We start from the raw sequence: 22302 nt of genomic DNA, 5'->3' as shown, positions 1-22302 counted from the left end.
AGTCCTGACATCAAGCAATCCTCCTGCCTCAACTTCCCAAAGTGCTGGGATTATACCTGGGAGGCACCCAAAACCTTGTCAATTTACATCAAGGGCAATGAGAATGTCCATTCACCATGACTCACAGTAATCTCACTTCTGGAAATACCTTGGGAGATAACTGAATCTAAACAAAAGGTCATCTGCTCAAACAGTGAAAATCTGGGAGTAACTGAAGACAGAGTGGTTAAGCGAAATAAGAAACAGTTATAAGAAATTAAACTATCTATGGTATTTACAGGCACCTGGTCAGTTCATGTTAGCTGCTACTTTTTTGTTGTTTACCCAGGCTGGAGTGCAGAGGCCTGATCATGACTCACTGCAGTCTCAGCCTCCCTGGGCTCAAGTGATCCTCCCACAGCAGCCTCCCAAGTAGCTGGGACTACAGGAACATGCCACCACACTAGGCTAATTTATGTATATTTCTGTAGGGATGGTAACTCCCTTGGTTTCTGAGGCCTGTCTCAAACTCTTGGCCTCAAGCCATCCTCCTGCCTCAGCCTCCCAAAGTGTTGTGATTACCAGTGTGAGCCACCACACCTGTCCACCTGCTACTTTTATTATATTATATCACTAAATTCAAAATTATTTGTCATTAAAAATTATCATTTTCAAGGCTGTGGAACAATATGTGTCCTACAGCATAATTGTAAAAACATATACAGTTGTCCCTCGGTATATAGAGAGGATTCGTTCCAGCCCCTCCATCTCTGCATATACCAAAGTCCATGCATACTCATGTTTTGCAGTCAGCCCTTTGGAACCCACGTATAGGAAAAGTCCAAATATTACTTGGGCATCATGGCAAGCACGTACAGTCTCAGTCACTTGAAAGGCTGAGGTGGGAGGCATGCTTGAGCCTGAAAGGTCGAGGATGCAGTCAGCTGTGATAGCACCACTGCCACTCCAGCCTGGACAACAGAGCAAGACCCTGTCTCAGGAAAAAAAAAAAAAAAAAAAAAAAAGGTTAGAAATTGTAATGACATCTGTTGGGCAAAATTCCATATAAGCAAAGTATAGATTAATGAAGCAATTGGTGATCAATTAGTACGATTGACTTTCTGGAGTTTCTGACAGTAAAGGTAAGAAAAATGCAAAACACAGAGACAGAGGGTTAGGGAAGGATTCTACGTGTTTAACAGGATGACACTGGCCATGTTCGTGCAGCAGCAGTATGTCACCATATGACATACCTTGGAGAAAAGTTAGCAGATGAGGAAGTTGATAAAAATGATGAGAGAAGCAAAATACTGATAGCGATAGTGAAGTAAACCATGAAGAATTTCCATAACTGACATCAGCAAAGTGGGAATATTGTACAGTGTGTGTTTAAGTTCCTGTATAACATTGTATTTGCTGTTTGTTTGTAAGGAATGTATCTACTAAAAGTTCTTCTTGCTGTCAAAAGAATATGTGTAAGTCATTAGAACTTATTCTTCTGTTTTTCTACTTTGATCTTCCGGCCATCATCCCATAGCCTTACTTTAGAAATTTTTTATTTTTTTAGAAATTTGAACAAGTGCTTGTTTGGGTGGCTCATACCTCTAGGATGGGAGGCAGGGGTGGAAGGGTCACTCGAGGCCAGGAGTTTGACACCAGCCTGGCCAACAAAGTGAGACCCCATGTCTACAAAACAATTTAAAAATTAGCCAGGTATCATCATGTATACCTACAGTCCCAGCTACTCAGGAGGCTGAGGCAGGAGGAGCCTTAGCCCCAGAGTTCAAGGCTGCAGTGAGTTGTGATTGCAGCACTGTACTCCAGCTGGGTTGCAGAGGAGACCCCATCTCCTAAAACAAAAAAAACAACAAAAAAAGAAAGAAAATAGGTAAAGTAGCAAGTTGTATGTAGCTTACTCTGAATACGTCTAAACTACATGTTTTCAATCTTTTGGGGTCTAGCATCTCTTTACATTTTTTAACTCTATTGAAGATCTTTTAAGACTTTTTCTTTATATAAATATATTAAAATTAGAAAATAAGACAAAATTTTGAAAATATTATTCATTACATATTAATAAAACCATTTCGTGTTGTTATAATGCAGGACAAATTTTTAACATAGATACATTCATTACATATGAATAATAAAACCAGTACATATTGACGTAAGTAATACTGTTTTTTTTTGGAAACAAAGTCTACTTTCACCCACGCTGGAGTGAAGTGGCACGATCTTGACTCACTGCAACCTCCACCACCTGGGTTCAAGCAATTCTCCTGGCTCAGCCTCCCAAGTAGCTGGGATTACTGGCACCTACCACCATGCCTGGCTCATTTTTGTGTATTTTTAGTAGAGATGTGGTTTCACCATGTTGGCCAGGCTGGTCTTGAAATCTTGACCTCAGGTGATCACCTCGGTCTCCCAAAGTGCTGAGATTACAGGCGTGAGCCATTGCACCCAAACCAATTAATATATATGTATTAATGTGTATGTGTGTGTGTGTGTATATGTGTGTGTATATATATATATATATATATATATATATTTTTTTTTTTTTTTTTTGAGACGGAGTCTCGCTCTGTCCCCCAAGCTGGAGTGCAGTGGCGCAATCTCGGCTCACTGCAAGCTCCATCTCCCAGGTTCACGCCATTCTCCTTCCTCAGCCTCCCCAGCAGCTGGGACTACAGACGCCCGCTGCCATGCCTGGATAATTTTTTTGTATTTTTATTAGAGATAGGGTTTCACCGTGTTAGCCAGGATGGTCTAGATCTCCTGACCTCGTGATCTGCCCACCTCGGCCTCCCAACAGATTAATATATTTTTTAAAACACTGATTAGTCAGGCAACAACACTGGGCAGGGGTCTCCTCATTCCCAGCGATGCAAACCCCACTGCACGGCTCCGGGGTTGCAAGGGCTACAGCGCCAAAAGGCTCTAACTTGTGATTTCATATTTTATTTGTATTCTATTTGTATTGTGAGACAGGGTCCTGCTCTGTTGCCCAGACTGGAATGCAGTTGTGTGTGCACTTATAGCTCACTGCAGCCTCGACCTTCTGGGCTCAAGCCATCTTCCTGCCTCAGCTCCCCACTGGCTGGTGCTACAGTTGAGTGCCACCATACCTGGCTATTTTTTTAATTTTTTGTAGAGTGAGGGGTCTTGTTCTGTTGCCCAAGCTGGCCTCAAATGCCTGACCTCAAGAGATCTGCCCACCTCAGCCTCCTGAGTAGCTGGGACTATAAGTACACATCACCATACCTAGCTACATTTATTTCATTTTATTAAATTTTGAAAAATATTTTTGTAGAGAGGAGGTCTTGCTATGTTGCCCAGGCTGGTCTCAAATTCCTGCCCTTAAAAGATACTCCCATCTCTGCCTCCCAAACAACTGTGACTACAGGCATGAGCCACCGCAATGAGCCTGAAGAGATTTCTTTAATCTAGCATCCCATACTTGATAGGATTGAGAAAGGCAGTAGTGTTTTTTAAAATTACTTAATAATTCAGTAAGAATCTATCTCAACCTTGACCTCTGCCTTCTCTCACATCCAGTCTGTCAGGAAATCCTGTTGTGTCTTCAACATGTATTGAAGATCTCCACCCAGCAACCCCCTGGCCTCCTCCCCTGCTTCTCTCCTCTGACCATCTCGTACCACCACTATGACCCTGGTCAGGACCACTATCATCTCCCGCCTGGATGTTGCCGCAGCTTGGCCCCCATGCTTCTACCCAAATCTTCCCACAGTCTTTCTCAACTCAGCAGCCGGAGAAAGCTTTTAAATCGGGAGAGAGATCATGTCTCCTCTCTGCTCAGAACCCTCCCACAGTTCCCATCTCAGTCAGAGTAAAAGCCAAAGCCCCAGCAATAACCTCCCAGGGCTTACACGATCTGTGCTGATCCCAGCCCAGCAACTCCCTGGCCTCCTGCCCTAATTCTCTCCCTCTCTCCTTCTGCTCCACTGACCTCCTTCCAGAGCCTCAGACACACCTCAGACACTTTATTCCGTTGTTTCTGCCTACAATCCTCTTCCCTCAGCACCTCGGCCAGCTCCTTCCCCTCCTTCAAGTCTTGGCTTAATTTTCACTTAGGAGGCCATCCCTGACCATTCTATTTAACATTGCCATCTGTCCCCATGCCCACCATGCTCATTTATTCTTTCTTTTCTTTCTCTTTTTTTTTTTTTTTTGTGGAGACAAGATCTTACTCTGCCACCAAGGCTGGAGTGCAGTGGTACAATCATAGCTCACTGCCACCTCCAATTCCCAGGCTCAAGCAATCCTCCCACCTCAGCCTCCCTAGTAGCTGGGACTACAGGGGCATGTCGTCATGCCTGCCTGATTTCTTTTATTATTTTATTTTATTTGAAGATGGAGTTTCACTCTTCTTGACCAGACTGGAGTGCAGTCGTGCAATCCTGACTCACTACAACTTCCACCTCCCAGTTTCAAGGATATCTCCTGCCTCAGCCTTCCTAGTAGCTGGGATTACAGGCGCGTGCCACCATACCTGGCTAATTTTTGTATTTTCAGTAGATATGGGGTTTTGCCATGTTGGCCAGGCTGGTCTCAAACTCCTGACAGGTGATCTGCCTGCCTCAGCCTCCCAAAGTGCTGAAATTACAGACGCGAGCCACTGCGCCCAGCCATTTTTTAAATTTTTTTATAGAGACAGGGTCTCACTATGTTGCCCAGGCTGGTCTTGAACTCCTGGCTTCAAGTGATTCTCCTGCCTGGATTCCTAAAGTGCTGAGATTACAGGCATGAGCCACCATGCCTGGCTTCATGTTCATTTCTTCTTGTGGCTACAACTAACTTTCCTACATTTAGTGGCTAAAAACACCACAAATCAACCATCTTACAATTCTGGGGGCCAGAAGCCCAAACTAGGTTTATTAAGGCTAAAGTCAAGGTGTTCAGCAGGGCTGCATTCCTTCTGGATGCTCTACCATGTTCTCTAGGCTTTTCCAGCTTCTAGAAGCCACCCCCATTTCTTGGATCATGGCCCCTGACTCCATCTTCAAAGCCAGAAGTGAAGCATCTTCAAATCTCCCTCTCTGACCTCGGCTTCCAACCACCTCTCCTGTTCCAATTCTGACTCTCCTACCCTCTTTCTTCTATAAAGATCCTTGTGATTCACCTGAGGTCAGGAGTTCAAGACCAGCCTGACCAACAGAGAGAAACTCCATCTCTACTAAAAACACAAAAATTAGCCGGGCGTAGTGGCGCATGCCTGTATTCCCAGCTACTCTGGAGGCTGAGGCAGGAGAATTGCTTGAACCCAGGAGGCGGAGGCTGCGGTAAGCCAAGATCGCACCATTGCACTCCAGCCTGGGCAACAAGAGCGAAACTCCGTCTCAAAAAAAAAAAAAAAAATCCTTGTAATTGCTGGGCATAGTGGCTTCCACACATAATTCCAACACTTGGGGAGGTCAAAGCAGGAGGAAAACTTGAGGCCTAGAGTTTGAAACTAGCCTGGACAACATAGTGAGACCCCCACCTCTACAAAAAAATAAAAATAAATATCAGCCAGACATGGTGGTATGTGCCTGTACTCCCAGCTACTTGAGAGGCTGACGTGAGATGATCACTTTAGCCCAGGAGTTTCAGATCAGCCTGGGCGACATAACTAAATTTCATCTCTACAAAAATGAGCTGGGCATGGGTGACATGCATGTGTAGTCCCAGCTACTTGGGAGACTGAGGTGGGAGGATCGCTTGAGCTTAGGAGGTCAAAGCTATAGTGAGCTATGATCATATCACTGCACTCCAGCCTGGATGACACGGGCAGATTTTGTCTCAAGAAAAGAAAAGAAAAATATATTTGGTCTCTGTCCCTGGTTCCTGGTACAGAGCTTCTAAAGCTTTTATAAAGACCTCAGTGATAGAGGTGATAGGAGCATCTTTTGTTGTAATATTTGGTCTTGGTCCCAGGTTTCTAACACAAGAGCCTCTAAGAACTCTGGGATCTCCAGCATGATAAGAATGCATTTGGGGATGTTGTCGAGATGAATGGGTGGCTGCAAGCTCCTAGATTTCTTCAGGAGGAGGGCTAATTGCCAGAGAAAGCAACCACATGATTAGAGGCTTGGAACTTTCAGCCTCACCCGCTTAACTCCAGGAGGCAAGTGGGGCTGGAGATCGACTTAATCACCAATGGCCAAGGATTTTATCAATCGTGCTTGCATAATAAAGCCTCCATAAACACCCTGAACAACAGGACTGCAGAGCTTCCGGGTTACTGAACACAGGAGATGCTGGGAGGGTAGCATGTTCAGCTCACTGCATGTGAGCTCTGTGCCCCTCCCCACTTACCTTGCCCTGGGCAACCTTTTTTTTTTTTTTTTTTTTTTTTTTGAGAATGGGTCTGGCTCTTTTATCCAGGCTAGAGTGCGGTGGCACAGGTTAGAGTGCAGTAGCACAATCTTAGCTCACTTGCAACCTAAGCTTCCCCAGTCCCCAGATCAAAACATCCTCCCACCTCAGCTTCCCTAGTAACTGGAACTACAGGTGCACACCACTGTGCACTCGGTTATTTATTTATTTATTTATTGAGACGGAGTCTAGTTCTTAGTAACTGGAACCGAGGAAAGAGAGACCCTCTCATATTGTTTTATACTCAGTACCTGTTTTAAGAAAAAACAAGGAAGTAAAACCAAAGACAGGCAGCCCCGTGCCAGGCCCGAAACCAGGCCTGGGCCTGCCTGGCGTAAACCCAGTAGTTAATCAACTCATAACTTAGAAACCGATGTTATTCATAGATTCCAGACATTGTATAGAAAAACATTGTGAAACTCCCTGCCCTGTTCTGTTTCTCTCTGACCACCGGTGCATGCAGCCCCTGTCACATACCCCCTGCTTGCTCAAATCAGTCACGACCCTTTCATGTGAAATCTTTAGTGCTGTGAGCCTTAAAAGGGACAGAAATTGTGCACTCAGGGAGCTCGGATTTTAAGGCAGTAGCTTGCCGATGCTCCCAGCTGAATAAAGCCCTTCCTTCTACAACTCGGTGTCTGAGAGGTTTTGTCTGCGGCTCGTCCTGCTACAGAACTACAGGTGCACACCACCGCACTCGGTTATTTATTTATTTATTGAGACAGAGTCTAGTTCTGTCACCCAGGCTAAAGTGCAGTGATATGATCTCAGCTCACTGCAACCTCCACCCCCAGGTTCAAGCGATTCTCCTGCCTCAACCTCCTGAGTAGCTGGAATTACAGGTGCGCACCACCACGCCTGGCTAATTTTTGCATTTTTAGTAGACGGGGTTTCACCATGTTGGTCAGACTGGTCTCGAACTCCTGACCTCGTGATTCGTCCACCTTGGCCTCTCAAGGTGCTGGGATTGCAAGGCTTGAGCCACTGTGCTCAGCTTTTTAAAAATTTTTTACAGCGACAGGGTTTCACCATGTTGCCCAGGCTGGTCTCAAACCCCTGAGTTTAAGCAATCCTCCCACCTCGGCCTCCCAAGTGTTGGGATTACAGCGTGAGCCACTGCATCTGGCATGTACATCTCTTTCATTGGCTGTTTCTGCGATGCATCCTTTACAATGAACCAGTAATAGGAAATGAACTGGCCCGATGTGGTGGCTCACATCTGTAATCCCAGCACTTCAAAGAGGCTGAGGTGGGAGGATCGCTTGGGCCCAGGAATTTGTGGCCAACCTGTGCAACATAACAAGACCCCAACTCTACAAAAAATAAATTAGCCAGATATAGTGGTGCAGACGTGTAGTCTCAGCTACTAGGGAGGCTGAGGTGGGAGGACCACTTGAGCCCAGGCAGTCGAGGCTGCAGTGAGCTATGACTGCACCACTGCACAACAGCCTGGGCAACAAAATGAGACCCTGTCTCTCAGAAAAAAAGAAAATAAACTGTAAGCTGTTCTAGCAAATGATTAAACCCAAGAAGGTGGTCATGGGAACCCCTGATTTGTGACAGGTTGGTCAAAAGTACAGGTGACAACCTAGGACTTGCCATTGGCATCTGAAATGAGGGTGGTCTCGTGGGACTGAGCCCCTCATCTGGGGGGTCTGTGCCAACTCCAGGTAGTGTCAGAATAAAATTGTGGGATACCCAGTTAATATCCAGAGCATTGGAGAATTTGGTGTAGAAACTCCACACACACATTCAGTCAGAAGTGTGTGAGGAGAGACAAACACGGGCTTTTCTTTCACCTGTCTACCTGCTTAACGGCATAGGAGAGGCAACACGTGGTGCTCATGAACAAAGCAAGCATTAAAGTCAGACCAGAGCCGACATTTGACTCAGTCTTAATATCCAGGCGAGCTTGGGCAAATCACTCATTATCCCTAAGTCTTCATCACTTCATTCATAAAATGGGGATAACTGTGGCACCTGCCTGTGATTTTATGAGAACTAATGAAATACTATGCTTGGTGTTAGTGTGATCATTATACCTATTCCAAACTATCTGACAAGGACAGTGATGCATGATAACATCAACAAATTAGAAATTGTAATGAGGTCTCTCAGGCAAAATTCCATACAAGCAAATTACTGTCTCTCCAAAGCATTCCCACCATACTTAATTCACCACTCCCTGAACAAAATGTGCCATCTTCATTGTCCAGGTCTTTACAGTGCTGGTTGCCCTGCCTGGGCAGCTCCCTCCATCCCATCCCAGCCCATTCCCCATCCCTCCACCTCCCCCTTCCCTCCCCACTCTCATACAACTCTTCCTCATTTTTCAGGACCCGGCTTCAATGTCACCTTAACTGGAAGCTTCTCTCACCCTCCGGAAGAGCTTCCCATTGCATTTGATGCATGTACTGTTATTTGACCATTTTTGAGTCATAGGCCAAGTCTTTTTGTACCTGAATAACATGCTGCCCAGTCAGTCTCTCTTCCTGGACTCTGAAGTCTTTCATGGTAGATCCAGCTGGAAGTGACAAAAAGACATTCTTTGAAAAAAAAAGGGGGATGATATAAAGAGACACAAGTTCTTAAACGTTTTAAATGGTATGTGAAAAGCAAACAAAAATCAAAGGCTTATGGGAAACAGGAAGGAAAGAATTACTGGGAACTTCATCAAGGGTTAATATTTTGTTTGGTTTTTTGTTTGGTTTTTTTTTTTTGAGACGCAGTCTCGCTCTGTCGCCAGGCTGGAGTGCAGTGGCGCAATCTCGGCTCACTGCAAGCTCCGAATTTCCCAGGTTCACGCCATTCTCCTGCCTCAGCCTCCCGAGTAGCTGGGAGTACAGGCACCCGCCACCACGCCTGGTTAATTTTTTGTACTTTTAGTACAGACGGGGTTTCATCGTGTTACCCAGGATGGTCTCAATCTCCTGACCTTGTGATCTGCCTGCCTCAGCCTCCCAAAGTGCTGGGATTACAGGCATGAGCCACCGTGCCTGGTCTAATTCACTTAAATTATTTTATTTTATTTATTTTATTTATTTTATTTTTTGAGACAGAGTCTCATTCTGTTACCTAGGCTGGAGTGCAGTGGTGCAATCAGGGCTCACTGCAGCCTCGACCTCCTGGGTTCAAGTAATCTCACCTAATTTTTATTTGGTTTAAGAAACTCAGTCTTGGTTGAACATGGTGGCTTATGCCTATAATCTCAACACTTTGGGAGGCTGAGAGGGGTGGATTACTTGAGGCCAGCAGTTTGAGATCAGCCTGGGTAACATATTAAGACCCTGTCTCCACACAAAAAATAGTGAATTTGTGAAAGGCAATTTTTTCCACAGACTGGGGGTGGAGGGAATGATTTCAGGATGATTGAACTGCATTACCTATATTGTGCACTTTATTTCTATTATTATTGCATTGTAATATACAATGAAATAATTCTACAACTCATGATAATGTACAATCAGTGGGATCTCTGAACTTATTTTCCTGCAACTAGAAGGTCCCTCTGGAGCGATGCGAGAAACAGGCACTAGATTCTCATAAGGAGCACGCAACCTAGATCCCTCACATGCACAGTTCACAACAGGGTTCATGCTCCTATGAGAATCTAATGCTGCTGCTGATCTGACAGGCCATGGTGCTCAGATGGTCATGTGAGCGATGGGAGGGGCTGTAAATACAGATGAAGTTTCCCCTCACTCGCCTGCTGCTCACCTCCGGCTCTGTGGCCCTGTGGTTGGAGACCCTGCTTGACTGCATTCAAAAGTACCCATCCCATACCATTCTTCAGACTCACCTATACTGCCGCAGTCGTCAAGTATAGCACCCCTTAGCTTGCATGGCATATGCCTCGGCTGGCATTTCATCACAATCAACAGTAAGTGGTAGCTTGAGTCATTATGAGATCACTTCCTAGAAATCACCAGCATCCCATGTCCCACTGGCAAGGAGCTCAGCACCACTCCTTGGATAACTAAACCTATGCCCAAATCCAATCTGTGTGAGTCTCTCTCCTGGTATCCTTCCAGGCAACAATTCTGTATTTCTAGGAGTCGAATCAGGAGATGTAAACCACTCAGAGGTTTAAACTGAAATGGGCACAGTGGCTCACACCTGTAATCCCAGCACTTTGGGAGGCCAAGGCGGGTGATCGCTTTGAGCTCAGGAGTTTGAGACCAGCCTGGAAAACATGGCGAAACACCGTCTAAACAAAAAAACACAAAAATTAGCCAGGTGTGGTGGCACATACCTGTAATCCTAGTTACTCGGGAGGCTGAGGAAGGAGAATTGCTTGAGCCCGGAAAATTCGGAGGTAGCAGTGAGCAGAGATCGTGCCACTGCACTTTAGCCCGGGTGATCGAGTGCAACCCAGTACCAAAAAAAAAGTTAAAAAAAATACGTACATTGAATATAAAAAGTATTAATTATAACAGAGGATCGGCGTAATGAGTGACACACTAGCACAAACTAAAGACAACGCTAGAGAATACAAAACTAGCAGAGGCCAGGCATGGTGGCTCATGCCTGTAATCCCAGCAGTTTGGGAAGCCTAGGCAGGAGGATCGCTTGAGGACAGGAGTTGGAGACCAGCCTGGGCAACGTAGTGAGACCCTGTGTCTACTAAACAAAAGAAAAAAATCAGCCAGGTGTGGTGTTGGTGCACACCTGTAGTTCCAGCTACTTTGGAGTCTGGCATGGGAAGATCCCTTGAACCTGAAAATTCTAGGCTGCAGTGAGTATGCGTGGATTTTGGTGTACACAGAAATGGGGGAGCTGGAACTAATCCCCCCCATATACCAAGGGACAAATTATATCTGTTTTTACAATTATACTGTAGGATACATTATGTTCCATGACAATGGTAATTTTTAATGCCAGTTTTTAATTGAGTGGAATTAACATAAAAATAATAAAAGTAGCAGCTAATATTTACTGAGCTGTTACTAGGTGCCTATAAATACCACAGATTTTTAAATTCCCCATAACTCTTCCTTATTCCATGTAACCACCCTATCTTAAATTACTCATGCTTGCTTCGGTAGCACATATACTAAAGTTGGAACAATAGAGAGATTGGCATGGCCTCTGTGCAAGAAAGACATGCAAATTTGTGAAGCATTCCTTTTTTTAAAAAAAAAAGAGAAACAAAATTACACCCGGATTTTCACTGTGTGCATATGACCTTTTGTTTATGTTGAATTATATCCAAAGATGGTATTTCCAAAAGTGAGATTACTGTGAGTCACAGGGCATGAGCATTCTTATTACACTTGATGTAAATTGTCGAGCTTTCAGGCATGGTGGCTGTCTGCTTATAATTCCAGCACTTTGGGAGGCTGAGGTGGGAGGATTGCTTGTGCCTAGGAAGTTGTGGCTGCAGTGAGCCACAATTGCACCACTGCACTCCAGTCTGGGCAACAGAGTGAGACAGAAGATTGACTTTTTAATAGAATTTTTCTGTTCACTTGAAGATTTGGCCAGGACTGTGCTATATGAAAATTCTTCACAAAATAATCATCTCATCCAATTAATGTTGGAATTGGGAACAGAAAATGTTTGGGTGACTATTTATTCCTTCACTTGCTGTTATATAAAATATTGCCAGTGGGCATTTAACAACCAAAAGTGTCATCTCTGAGCTACCCACAATGAAAGGTGATGTCTGGGGCCCAGGTGTATTGAGGTCCCCATGTCTGGGCTATGGGTGCTGAGTGGGACTTACTTGTCCATCCGTTTTCTATATTCCAGCACTGGGAAACTTGGGTTTATCCATCTTGATAAGAGGTCACTTAAATTCCACTTGGCAAGAACCACAAATGGAAGAAAGGCCATGAAACCACAGGCTTGCCCTTGTTCTCAAGGGAATCTTCAGCTTAGCTGGTTCTGTAAAAGAGGAATCACATTGTTGAAAACTCACCGCAGGTCAGCTGAGGTGGTCCATACCTATAATCCCAGCCCATCAGGAGACTAAGGCAGGAGGATCCCGTGAGGCCAGAAGTTCAAGAGCAGCCTGGGCAACACAGTGAACCCTCATCTCTACAAAAAATTAGAAAACGAGCTGGGTGCGGTGGCACATTCCTATAGTCCCAGCTACTCTGCAGGCTGAAGTGGGAGGATCAAAGTGAAAGCTGCAGAAGTGGAAGCTACAGTAAGCTCGATCTCACCATTGCACTCCAGCCTGGGTGACAGAGTGAGACCCTGTCTCAACACACGCACACACACCCCCTTGTCCCAGTCTGCCCAGCCTGGACTAGTGAAAAGTCTTCTGGTTACAGAAGAGGTATGCTCTTTTTTAGGACAGGGAGGGACCAGCAAGCTTGTTCACAGCCTTTCCCTCATCCTCTGCTTAGTTTTCCAAGAACATTTATGTGGAAAGGCAGTCTCTAGGGAAAAGACCTAAATCATCAGGTTGCCAAAGGAGAAATATGCCTCCTTTGTCAATTAATAAATGGAATGCCTGCCTTAAAAACCAGGGAGTTCTGCTAGGATGATTGATTCACTCCCTACAACCCTGACCTATGCAGGGAATGTAAAAACCTGGAGTTTGGGGACCTATAATATTGAAGGCCACATTGCAGATGTGGAGACTCTGCCAAAGTACAGCCTTTCCACAAGGCACTACCAAACACCAGCTGGATGTCTCCATGAGGCACCACCGTATCTCTGGCTCTCGTTTCCCCCGGAGATGCTCTATTCCAGCCTTCTCTTACATTTTGTATCCCGCACAGTTCCTGGCATGAGGACTCACAACATAGCAGGCTGCTGAGTTAATGGTGACCTACTGCAGATCCAATTTGAGATTCTGGCAGGGTGCTTTGTGTTTGAGAAATTAAAGAGGAGAGAATGGACCCAGCCTGCTAGAATATAAAAAATTTAAAGAAAAAAAATTTTAAAGCACACTCCCACCAATGCTGGATCTATTTCTTTCTTGCTTTTTTTTTTATTTTTCTGAGATAGGGTCTTGCTCTGTCACTCAGACTGGAGTGCAGTGTCAAGAGCACCGCTTACTGCAGCTTTCAACTCCTGGGCTCGAGCTATCCTCCCACTTCAGCCTCCCGAGTAGCTGGGATTACAGGTGAATGCCACCATGCCTGGCTAATTCTTAATTTTTTTGTAGAGACGGGGTCTCACTATGTGGCCCAGACTGCTCTTGAACTCCTGGGTCAAACTAACCCTCCCGCCTTGGCCTCCCAAAATGCTAGGATTACAGGCTTTAGCCACTGCACTCAGTCTATTTATCTTTCTATAACTCATATATTAAATCTTCCTCCTTAAATCACCTCCTACCCACTGATCTGCAGGGACAGCAAACACAGGTCTCAGCAGGTCAGGCAACCTACACGAGGGAATGAGGCCAGAGTAATGTGGGAGACCAGGGGGAACTGCACAAACTGCAAGGTTTTCAAACCTTGCAAACTGCACTTCAATAATTCTTCAACACTGTGATGGTCAAACCAAACACAGAAACAGGAAGCCCAGTTCAGTCGCCAGCAGCCAATGTGGGATATTTGATCTACACGCTACAGGGCAAACTGCTTACGAAGAATGACCTGGTCTCCACCAACCTGCTCTTCAAGTCCAACTGCTCCTGCCCAAGTCCTTACACTCTACTGACATGACCCACATTCACAGTACTCTCCTGACACTTTGCTTGTTCACTCTTTATTTATTTTCCCAATGAATATTTCCTTATCTCTTTTTTTTTTTTTTTTTTTTTTTTTTTTACTTTTTTTGAGACAGAGTCCCCCTCTGTCAAACAGGCTGAAGTACAGCAGGATGATTATGGCTCACTGCAGCTTCCATCATCCGGGCTCAAGTGATCCTCCCACCTTAGCCTCCCAAGTAGTTGGGATTACAGCCATGTAACATCGCACCCAGCTAAATTTATTATTTTTTCTTTTTTTTTTCAGACAGAGTCTGGCTCTGTCGCCCAGGCTGGATGGAGTGCAGTGGCATAATCAAGGCTCACTGCAACCTCTGCCTCCTGGGTTCAAGCGATTCTCTTTCCTCAGCCTCCCGAGTAGCTGGGATTACAAGTGCGTGCCACCATGCCCAACTAATTTTTATATTTCTAGTAGAAACGGGGTTTCACCCTGTTCACCAGGCTGGTCTTGAACTCCTGACCTCAGGTGATCCGCCCACCTCGGCCTCCCAAAGTGCTGGGATTACAGGTGTGAGCCACCGTTCCTGGCAAGTTTATTATTTTTTCTAGAGACAGGGTCTCACTATGTTGCCCAGGCTGGCCTTGAACTCCTGGGCACAAGCAATCCTCTGGCCCCCACCTCCCAAAGAGCTGGGATTACAGGCTTGAGCCAACACATCAGGCCCTAACAAATTTCTGGAGCTTTTACTATATACCAGGCAGTATAACAGGTGCCCAGGAAACAGCAGTGAACAAGGTATAAGAGTTTTTGCCCTTGGCCGGGCACGGTGGCTCACACCTGTAATCCCAGCACTTTGGGAAGCCGAGGCAGGTGGATCACCTGAAGTCAGGAGTTCCAGACCAGTCTGATGAACATGGTGAAACCCTGTCTCTACTAAAAGTACCAAAATTAGCGGGTCATGGTTGTACATGCCTGTAATCCCAGCTACAGCTACTTGGAAGGCGGAGGCAGAAGAATCGCTTGAACCCAGGAGGTGGAGGTTGCAGTGAGCTGAGGTCGTGGCACTGCACTCCAGCCTGGGCAACAAGAGTGAAACTCCTTCTCAAAAAAAACGAAAAACAAAAAAACAATTTCTGCCCTCGCAGAGCGTATAGGGTAGCAGGAAATTGATAGAGTTTGAATGCTTGTCTCCTCCAAATCTCATACTGAATTTAAATCCCTAATGTTGGAGGTGGTGCCTCGTGGGAGGTGTGTGGGTCATGGGGGCAGATCCCTCATGAATGGCTTGGTGCCCTCCCCATGGTAATGAGTGAGTTCTCTCTCTACTAGTTCACGTGACAGCCGATTGTTTAAAGAGCCTGGCACCTCCTCCTCTCTTCCTTGCTCCCTCTTCTCAACAAGTGACATGCTGGCTCCTCCTCCACCTTCCGCCAGGAGAGGAAGCCTCCTGAGGTCCTCACCAGCGGATGCTGGTACTATGCTTTTTTTTTTCTGAGACAGGGTCTCACTCTGACACTCAGGCTAGAGAGCAGTGGTGTAATTATGGCTCACTGCAACCCTGACCTCCTGGGCTAAAGAGATCTTTTTACCTTAGCCTTTCAAGTAGCTGAAACCACAGGCATGCATCAGTGCACCATCATGCCTGGCTATTTTTTTTATCTTTAGCAGAGACAAGATCTCACCATGTTTCCCAGGCTGGTTTCAAACTTCTGGGCTCAAGCTCTCCTCCTGCCTCAGTATCCCAAAGTGCTGGGATTACAGGTGTGGGCCACTGTGCCCGGCCTGGTACCATGCTACTTGTATAGTCTGCAGGACTCTGAGCCAAATAAACCTTTTTTCTTTATAAACTACCCAGCCTGAGGTATTTCCTTATAGCAATGAAAAATGGACTAATCTAGGAATCATAGGCCAACACTTACCAGACTGTGATGAGCACATGACAGAAGTTCAGAGTGGGACTGAAACGCTCCCAAGGGGCTTCTTGTTGCATCACAGAGAGTGGGGTGAGACATCTCGGCTGAGGCTAAAGATGAGCAACGATGAGAGTGAAAGAGTGATGATGGGGGTAGGGAGAGGGTTTCCTGCAGGACCAGTAAAGTCCCCCAAGGAAATTTACATTCCATGTGGCTAGAGGGTAGGGATATGGGGAGGGTGGTGCGAGATAAAACTGGGAAGGTGAGCGGAGACCAGCTCTTACCAGGCCCTGTGGCCAAATTAGTTTGACTCTGTCTTAAAGGCAATGGGCAGTCACCAGCAGGTTTTAATCAAGAACTATTTTAACCCAAATTTGCCTTTTAGGAGAATTCCTCTGGCTTCAGTGGACAGGCCGAAGTGAGCAAGCCTAGAAGTCAGGAAAACAACTGGAGGCCCTTACAATAAACCAGTGTAAAAGAGAACAGGGCGGGGCAATGGTGGCTCCTACCTGTAATCTCGAAACTTGAGAAGTCCAAGGTGGGCGGATGGCTTGAGCCCAGGAGTTTGAGACCAGCCAGAGCAGTGTGATGAAACCACATCTCTACAAAACTCAAAAATTAGCTGGGCATGGGCATGGTGGCTCGTACCTGTGGTCCCAGCTACCCCAGAGGCTGAGGCGAGAGGATAGCTTGAGTCCAGGAGGTTGAGATTGCAGTGAGCCGAGATCACCCCACTGTGCTCCAGCCTGGGCAAGACAGGGAGACTGTCTCAAAAAAAAAAAAAAAAAAAGGAAAAAAAGAAAAAGATCCCATTCTTCACTTATTAGTGCCCTAACATTCTCAAGAGAACCTTGGTGACACAGTGAATTCAACTGTCACTGTAATTCAGCAACCCACACATTTAAGTTTGTGTTTGATTTCCAATAATATCAGCCCTGTGGATACAAGAAATAAGGAATTGTGTTTGGGCTATCATGGAAGCTCTCTGGATCTTAGACCATGACTTATGCTGAAAGGTAAAGACTTGAGCTTTTTGTTTTTCTCTCTGTAAGCGCTCAAGTGCAGCGGTCCCCAATTTTGGGGGGACCAGGGACCAGTTTTGTGGAAGACAGTTTTTCCACAGACTGGAGGCAGCGAAGGTCAGTTCTGGGATATATCAAGCACGTTACATTTATTGTGCACTTTATTTCTATTATTACTACATTGTAACATATAACAAAATAATTATATAACTTACCATAATGTAGAATCAGTGGGAGTCCTGAGCTTGCTTTCCTGCAACTAGACGGTCCCATCTGGGGATGATGGGAGACAGTGACAGATCATCAGGCATTAGATTGTCATAAGGACAGAGCAAGGTGGATCCCTCGCATGCACAGTTCACAATAGGGTTTGTGCTCACATGATAATCTAATGTTGTCGCTGATCTGACAGGAGACAGATCAGGCGGTAATGTGGGGAGCGGCTGTAAATACAGATGAAGCTGCACTCGCCCACCCACTGCTCACCTCCTGCTGTGTGGCCCAATACAGGCCTGTGACCCAGGGATTCGGGGCCCCCGCTCAAGTGCATCCAAAAGGACCCTTTCCACACCAATCTTCATAGTGGTCAAGTGCAGCAGCCACTTAGCTCCCAAGGCATGTGCCTCAGCTGGCATTTCATCACAATCAACAATAAGTGGTAGCTTGAGTCATTATGAGGTCACTTCCTGGAACTCACCAGCATCCCATTTCCCATTGGCAAGGAGCTCAGCACTGCTCCTTGGATAACCAAACCCATGCCCAAATCCCATCTATGTGGGTCTATCTCCCGGGACCTTTCCTAGCATCAATTCTGTATTTGTCAGAGTCCAAACAGGAGACATAAACCACTCAAAAGTTTAAAGTGTTAAATTTAAAATAAAAAATTATTAATTATAACAGGGCAACAGCATAATGAAAGATTGGCTACCAAAAAGTAAAGAGAACTCTAGAGAATACAGGACTAGCAGAGGTCAGGCACGGTGGCACATGTTTACAATTTCAGCAATTTGGAAAGCCAAGGCAGGAGGATTCTTTGAGGCCAGGAGTTTGAGACCAGCCTGGGAAACACAGTGAGACCCTGTTTCTACCCAAACAAACAAACTAACAACAACAAAAAACCTGGGTGTGGTGGCACATACCTGTAGTTCTAGCTACTTGAGAGGCTGAGGTGGGAGGATTGCTTGAGCCCGGGCGGTCAAGGCTGCAGTGAACCATGATTTTGCCACTGCACTTTAGCCTGGGCAACAGAGGGAGACCCTGTCTCAAAAAAAAAAAAAAAAAAAGTATAGGACCAGCTGATAAAACAAGCAGTAACTGTCCCTACTGTCCCAACGCTGAGATCAAGGAAAAGACTCCCCACTAGGGCTGAGATCCAGCCCCCCTTGGAGAGGGCACAGTCGTGGGTAATTCAATGGCAGAATTGCTGCATTACCACATGGTGGAAGATGCTAGCAATCTGCCCTCTGGAATTTGCTGAAAATCCGCCCTCTATGATGCTAGATTAAGATATCAACGAACAGTTGTCTCACTACAAAACCACCCAGGCAGGTGCAGAGAAACTGCTGGTCACTGGGTGCTGCTGAGCACCATGCAGGGCAGGAGCCCAGTGCTGCAGACGCTCAGTGCCTGTGGAGATTCGCACACCACAACCAGAAGGAAAAGTCTCTTACAAGGTCCCTCTAGAACCATGTACTGACAACATTTAATCATGTACTAGCTGACGGAGGAAGCATTTAAGGAACCCACATCTATGTTTGCAGATCAAGCAGTGAAGGGTGAATTTGGAACGGATGGGCAGTCATTGGATGGATAGCTGGTACATGACATATTTCCCTCTAGCAAGAAAGAAAGGGAAGAGAGAAAAGAGAGAGAGGACCAGGCATGGTGGTTCACACCTATAATCCCAACAGTGTGGGAGGCCAAGACAGCTGGATCATTTGGGTCCAGGAGTTAGAAACCAGCCTGGGCAACATAGTAAAACCCTCTCTACTAAAAATTAAAGAAATTAGCTGAGTGTGGTGGAGTTTGACTGTAGTCCCAACTTCTCAAGAGGCTGAAATAAAAGGATCACGAGTGTCTAGGGGTTCGAGGCTGCAGTGAGCTGTGTTCACACCACTGCACTCCTGCCTAAGTGACAGAGTGAGATCCTGTCTCAAAAAAAGAAATGTTGATGAAAATGTGGAGAAATTGGAACCCACATACATTTCTGGTGGGAACACAAAATGGTTTAACTACTTTAGGTGTTTCTTTTGTTGTCATTTTATTTTATTTGTTTATTTATATTTTTACTTTTGTGTGACAGAGTCTCTCTCTGTTGCCCTGGCTGGAATGCAGTGGTGTGATCCTGGCTCACTGCAACCTCCACCTCCTGGGTTCAAAAAATTCCCCTGCCTCAACCTCCCGAATAGCTGGGATTACAGGCATCTGCCACCATGCCCAGCCAGGCTGGTTTTGAATTCCTGACCTCAAGTTATCCACCCACCTTAGCCTTTCAAAGTGCTGGGATTACAGGCATGAGCCACCGCACCTGTCTTCTTTCCGTTTTAATTTAATTTTTCAAAAACCGAGACAGGGTCTTGCTGTCTTGCCCAAGCTGATGTCTCTTGTAGGCTCAAGTGATCCTCCCACCTCAGCCTCTCATGTAGCTGGGATTACAGGTGTGAGTCACTGCACCTGACTGGTGTAACCACTTTGGAAAACAGTTTCTCAAAAGGCTAAATGTACAGTATCATAGAATGCAACAATTTCTCTCCTAGGTACATATCCCAGAGTAATAAAAATATATGTCCACACAAAAACTTGTACATGAATCTTCATAGCAGCATTATTCATAATGGCCAATACATGGAATCAACCCAAATGTTCATCAACTGATGAATAAACAAAATGTGGTGTGTCTCTACCATGGAGTATTATTCAGCCATAGAAGGAACAAAATACTGACACATGCTATGACAGGAAGGAACTCTGAAAACATTGTGCTAAGAGGAAAAAAAAAAGCCAGCCACAAATGATCACATATTGCACAATCCTATTTATATAGAAGGTCTAGATTAGGCAAATCTATAGAGACAAAAATAGATCAGTGGTTTCCTATGGGGAGGGAACACAGGGGCATGGGGGGAGTAAGCTACTAGCTAGTGGCTAAGAACAGTGGGTTTCTCTGCAGGGTAATGTTTCTAAAATGGATGGTGGTGATAGATCACAGCTCCATGAATATTCTAAAAACCACTGAATTGCATACTTTGATAAATAAATTGCATCGTATGTGAACTACATTTCAATAAAGTTGTTATTTAAAAGAAAGAAAATAGCGAGCTGGACACAGGTGGCCCATGGCTTCCTATAATCCCAGCACTTTGGGAGGCTGAGACAGGAGGATCACTTGAGGACAGGAGTTTGAGATCATCCCGGGCAACATAGCACGATCCCATCTCTACAACAAAAAAATAAAAAATTTAGCTTTGCATGGTGGTGTACGTCTGTAGTCCCAGTTACTTGGGAAGCAGAGGCGGGAGTATTGCTTGAGCCCAGGGGTTTGAAGCTACAGCGAGCCATTATCACAACACTGCATTGCAGCCTGAGTGACAGGGCAAGACCCTGTCTCTAAAAAGGAAAGAAAAGAAATGCAAGTTTTTATCACTTTGTGAGAGTAACCAAGTTTGTAGAGAAACAGGTAAGAACAAAAGAGCACTGAATGGTGAGAGTGGGAGGCTGGTTAGGCTCATTGCTAGCTAAGGGACTTCTGAAAAATTCATTAGTAAAATCATAGCTCTGAGGGTCCGTCAGGCATTCAAATGATAAATGTTAAATCCATTACAAATGCCCATCGTCTTTCTTTACATGCCTTCTAATGAAAAATTCCTAAGTGCCTAAATAGCAAGTGGTCTGAAATGACAGCAGCTGTTTATTAAAGAAATAACATCTCAAATTTTAAAAACCATGAGTCAAATATTATTTTCTTCCTCCCATTTTACAGGTGTGCAACCAAAAGAACAGAGAACTTAAGTAACTTTTCTTTTTTTTTTTTTTTAATTATACTTTAAGTTCTAGGGTACATGTGCACAATGTGCAGGTTTATTACATATGTATACATGTGCCATGTTGGTGTGCTGCACCCATTAACTCATCATTTACATTAGGTATATCTCCTAATGCTATCCCTCCCCCCTACCCCCTCCCCACAATAGGACCCAGTGTGTGATGCTCCCCTTCCTGTGCTTAAGTGATCTCATTGTTCAATTCCCACCTATGAGTGAGAACATGTGGCATTTGGTTTTCTGTTCTTGCGATAGTTTGCTGAGAATGATGGTTTCCAGCTGTATCCATGTCCCTACAAAGGACACAAACTCATCCTTTTTTATGGCTGCATAATGTTCCATGGTGTGTATGTGCCACATTTTCTTAATCCAGCCTGTCACTGATGGACATTTGGGTTGATTCCAAGTCTTTGCTATTGTGAATAGTGCCGCAATAAACATACATGTGCATGTGTCTTTATAGCAGCATGATTTATAATCCTTTGGGTATATCCCCAGTAATGGGATGGCTGGGTCAAATGGTATTTCTAGTTCTAGATCCTTGAGGAATCGCCACACTGTTTTCCACAATGGTCGAACCAGTTTACAGTCCTACCAACAGTGTAAAAGTGTTCCTATTTCTCCACATCCTCTCTAGCACCTGTTGTTTCCTGATTTTTTAATGATTGCCATTCTAACTGGTGTGAGATGGTATCTCATTGTGGTTTTGATTTGCTTTTCTCTGATGGTGAGTGTTTAAGTAACTTTTCTAAGTGGCAGAGCACAGATTTAAATCCTATCACTTTGGCCTCAGAGTTTGTGCTTTATTTTACTTTATTATTTTAAAATTCATCGTTTTTAAAACCAAGAGACTTATGCAAAATTCTGCTAGGATTCAAAAAACACCTCTTGCTTTTCCTGACCATGGGTGCAGGCAGGGCTCATGCTGCATTTTCTTTACTTACATGTGTCCTGTTTGGATGGAGACATGATGACAGGAGCTCTCTCGGTCATCGTGCACCAGAAAGGAGAGTGAAGAGAAGCACAGGGAAGCCAGTCTTACCATCTTTGAGCTACTGAACCAATGTCAGCCTCAGCCTACCTGCACAATTATTTTTATGTGAGAAAAACAGGCATCTCCCTATTTTGAAAATCACAGCTAGCTACAGTAGCAAACAATCCTAAAGTTATTCCTCGTAACATTATTCCTACAGCCTCAATCCTTTTAACTCATTATATTAGCTGTTCATTTATCTGTTTTTCCTAACATCTAACTGATAACCAAAAGCTTATGTTATTAAATAAGCTTTGGGTTAACAGGATCAATGAATGAAGAGTTTAAAGATACCCAAAAAAAAGCTCATAGAAGTACCTGCCAAATGTGCCA

At 44.9% G+C, this 22302-nt stretch overlaps 1 long non-coding RNA gene and 1 other non-coding gene across 4 annotated transcripts in view; one reads left to right on the top strand and one right to left on the bottom strand.

Moving 5' to 3' along the window:
- The window catches only part of LOC106997373 (uncharacterized), a 45575-nt gene extending 23561 nt beyond the window's left edge, over positions 1-22014 (bottom strand). Inside the window, exons 1-7 of one of the 3 annotated variants that reach the window (XR_013415247.1) lie at positions 18036-18155; positions 17112-17169; positions 16159-16620; positions 15881-15984; positions 12080-12240; positions 8814-8878; positions 856-970 (exon numbers count right to left, since the gene is read on the bottom strand). This is a non-coding gene — a long non-coding RNA (uncharacterized LOC106997373). Of the gene's footprint in view, positions 1-855; positions 971-8813; positions 8879-12079; positions 12241-15880; positions 15985-16158; positions 16621-17111; positions 17170-18035; positions 18156-21880 lie in introns of those variants that run through there. The other 2 variants (XR_013415246.1, XR_013415245.1) reach the window with 2 other exon arrangements.
- On the top strand, positions 11384-11487 carry LOC114677179 (U6 spliceosomal RNA). Its single transcript, XR_003728483.1, has one exon. It is a non-coding gene; the product is annotated as a U6 spliceosomal RNA (small nuclear RNA).
- Positions 22015-22302: the final 288 nt, after the last annotated feature.

The sequence above is a fragment of the Macaca mulatta genome, chromosome 3 (assembly GCF_049350105.2).
Source record: "Macaca mulatta isolate MMU2019108-1 chromosome 3, T2T-MMU8v2.0, whole genome shotgun sequence".
NCBI classification, from domain to species: Eukaryota; Metazoa; Chordata; class Mammalia; order Primates; family Cercopithecidae; genus Macaca; species Macaca mulatta.
The sequence above is the reverse complement of the archived record's forward strand: the minus strand, read 5'-3'. Positions and strand labels throughout refer to the sequence as shown.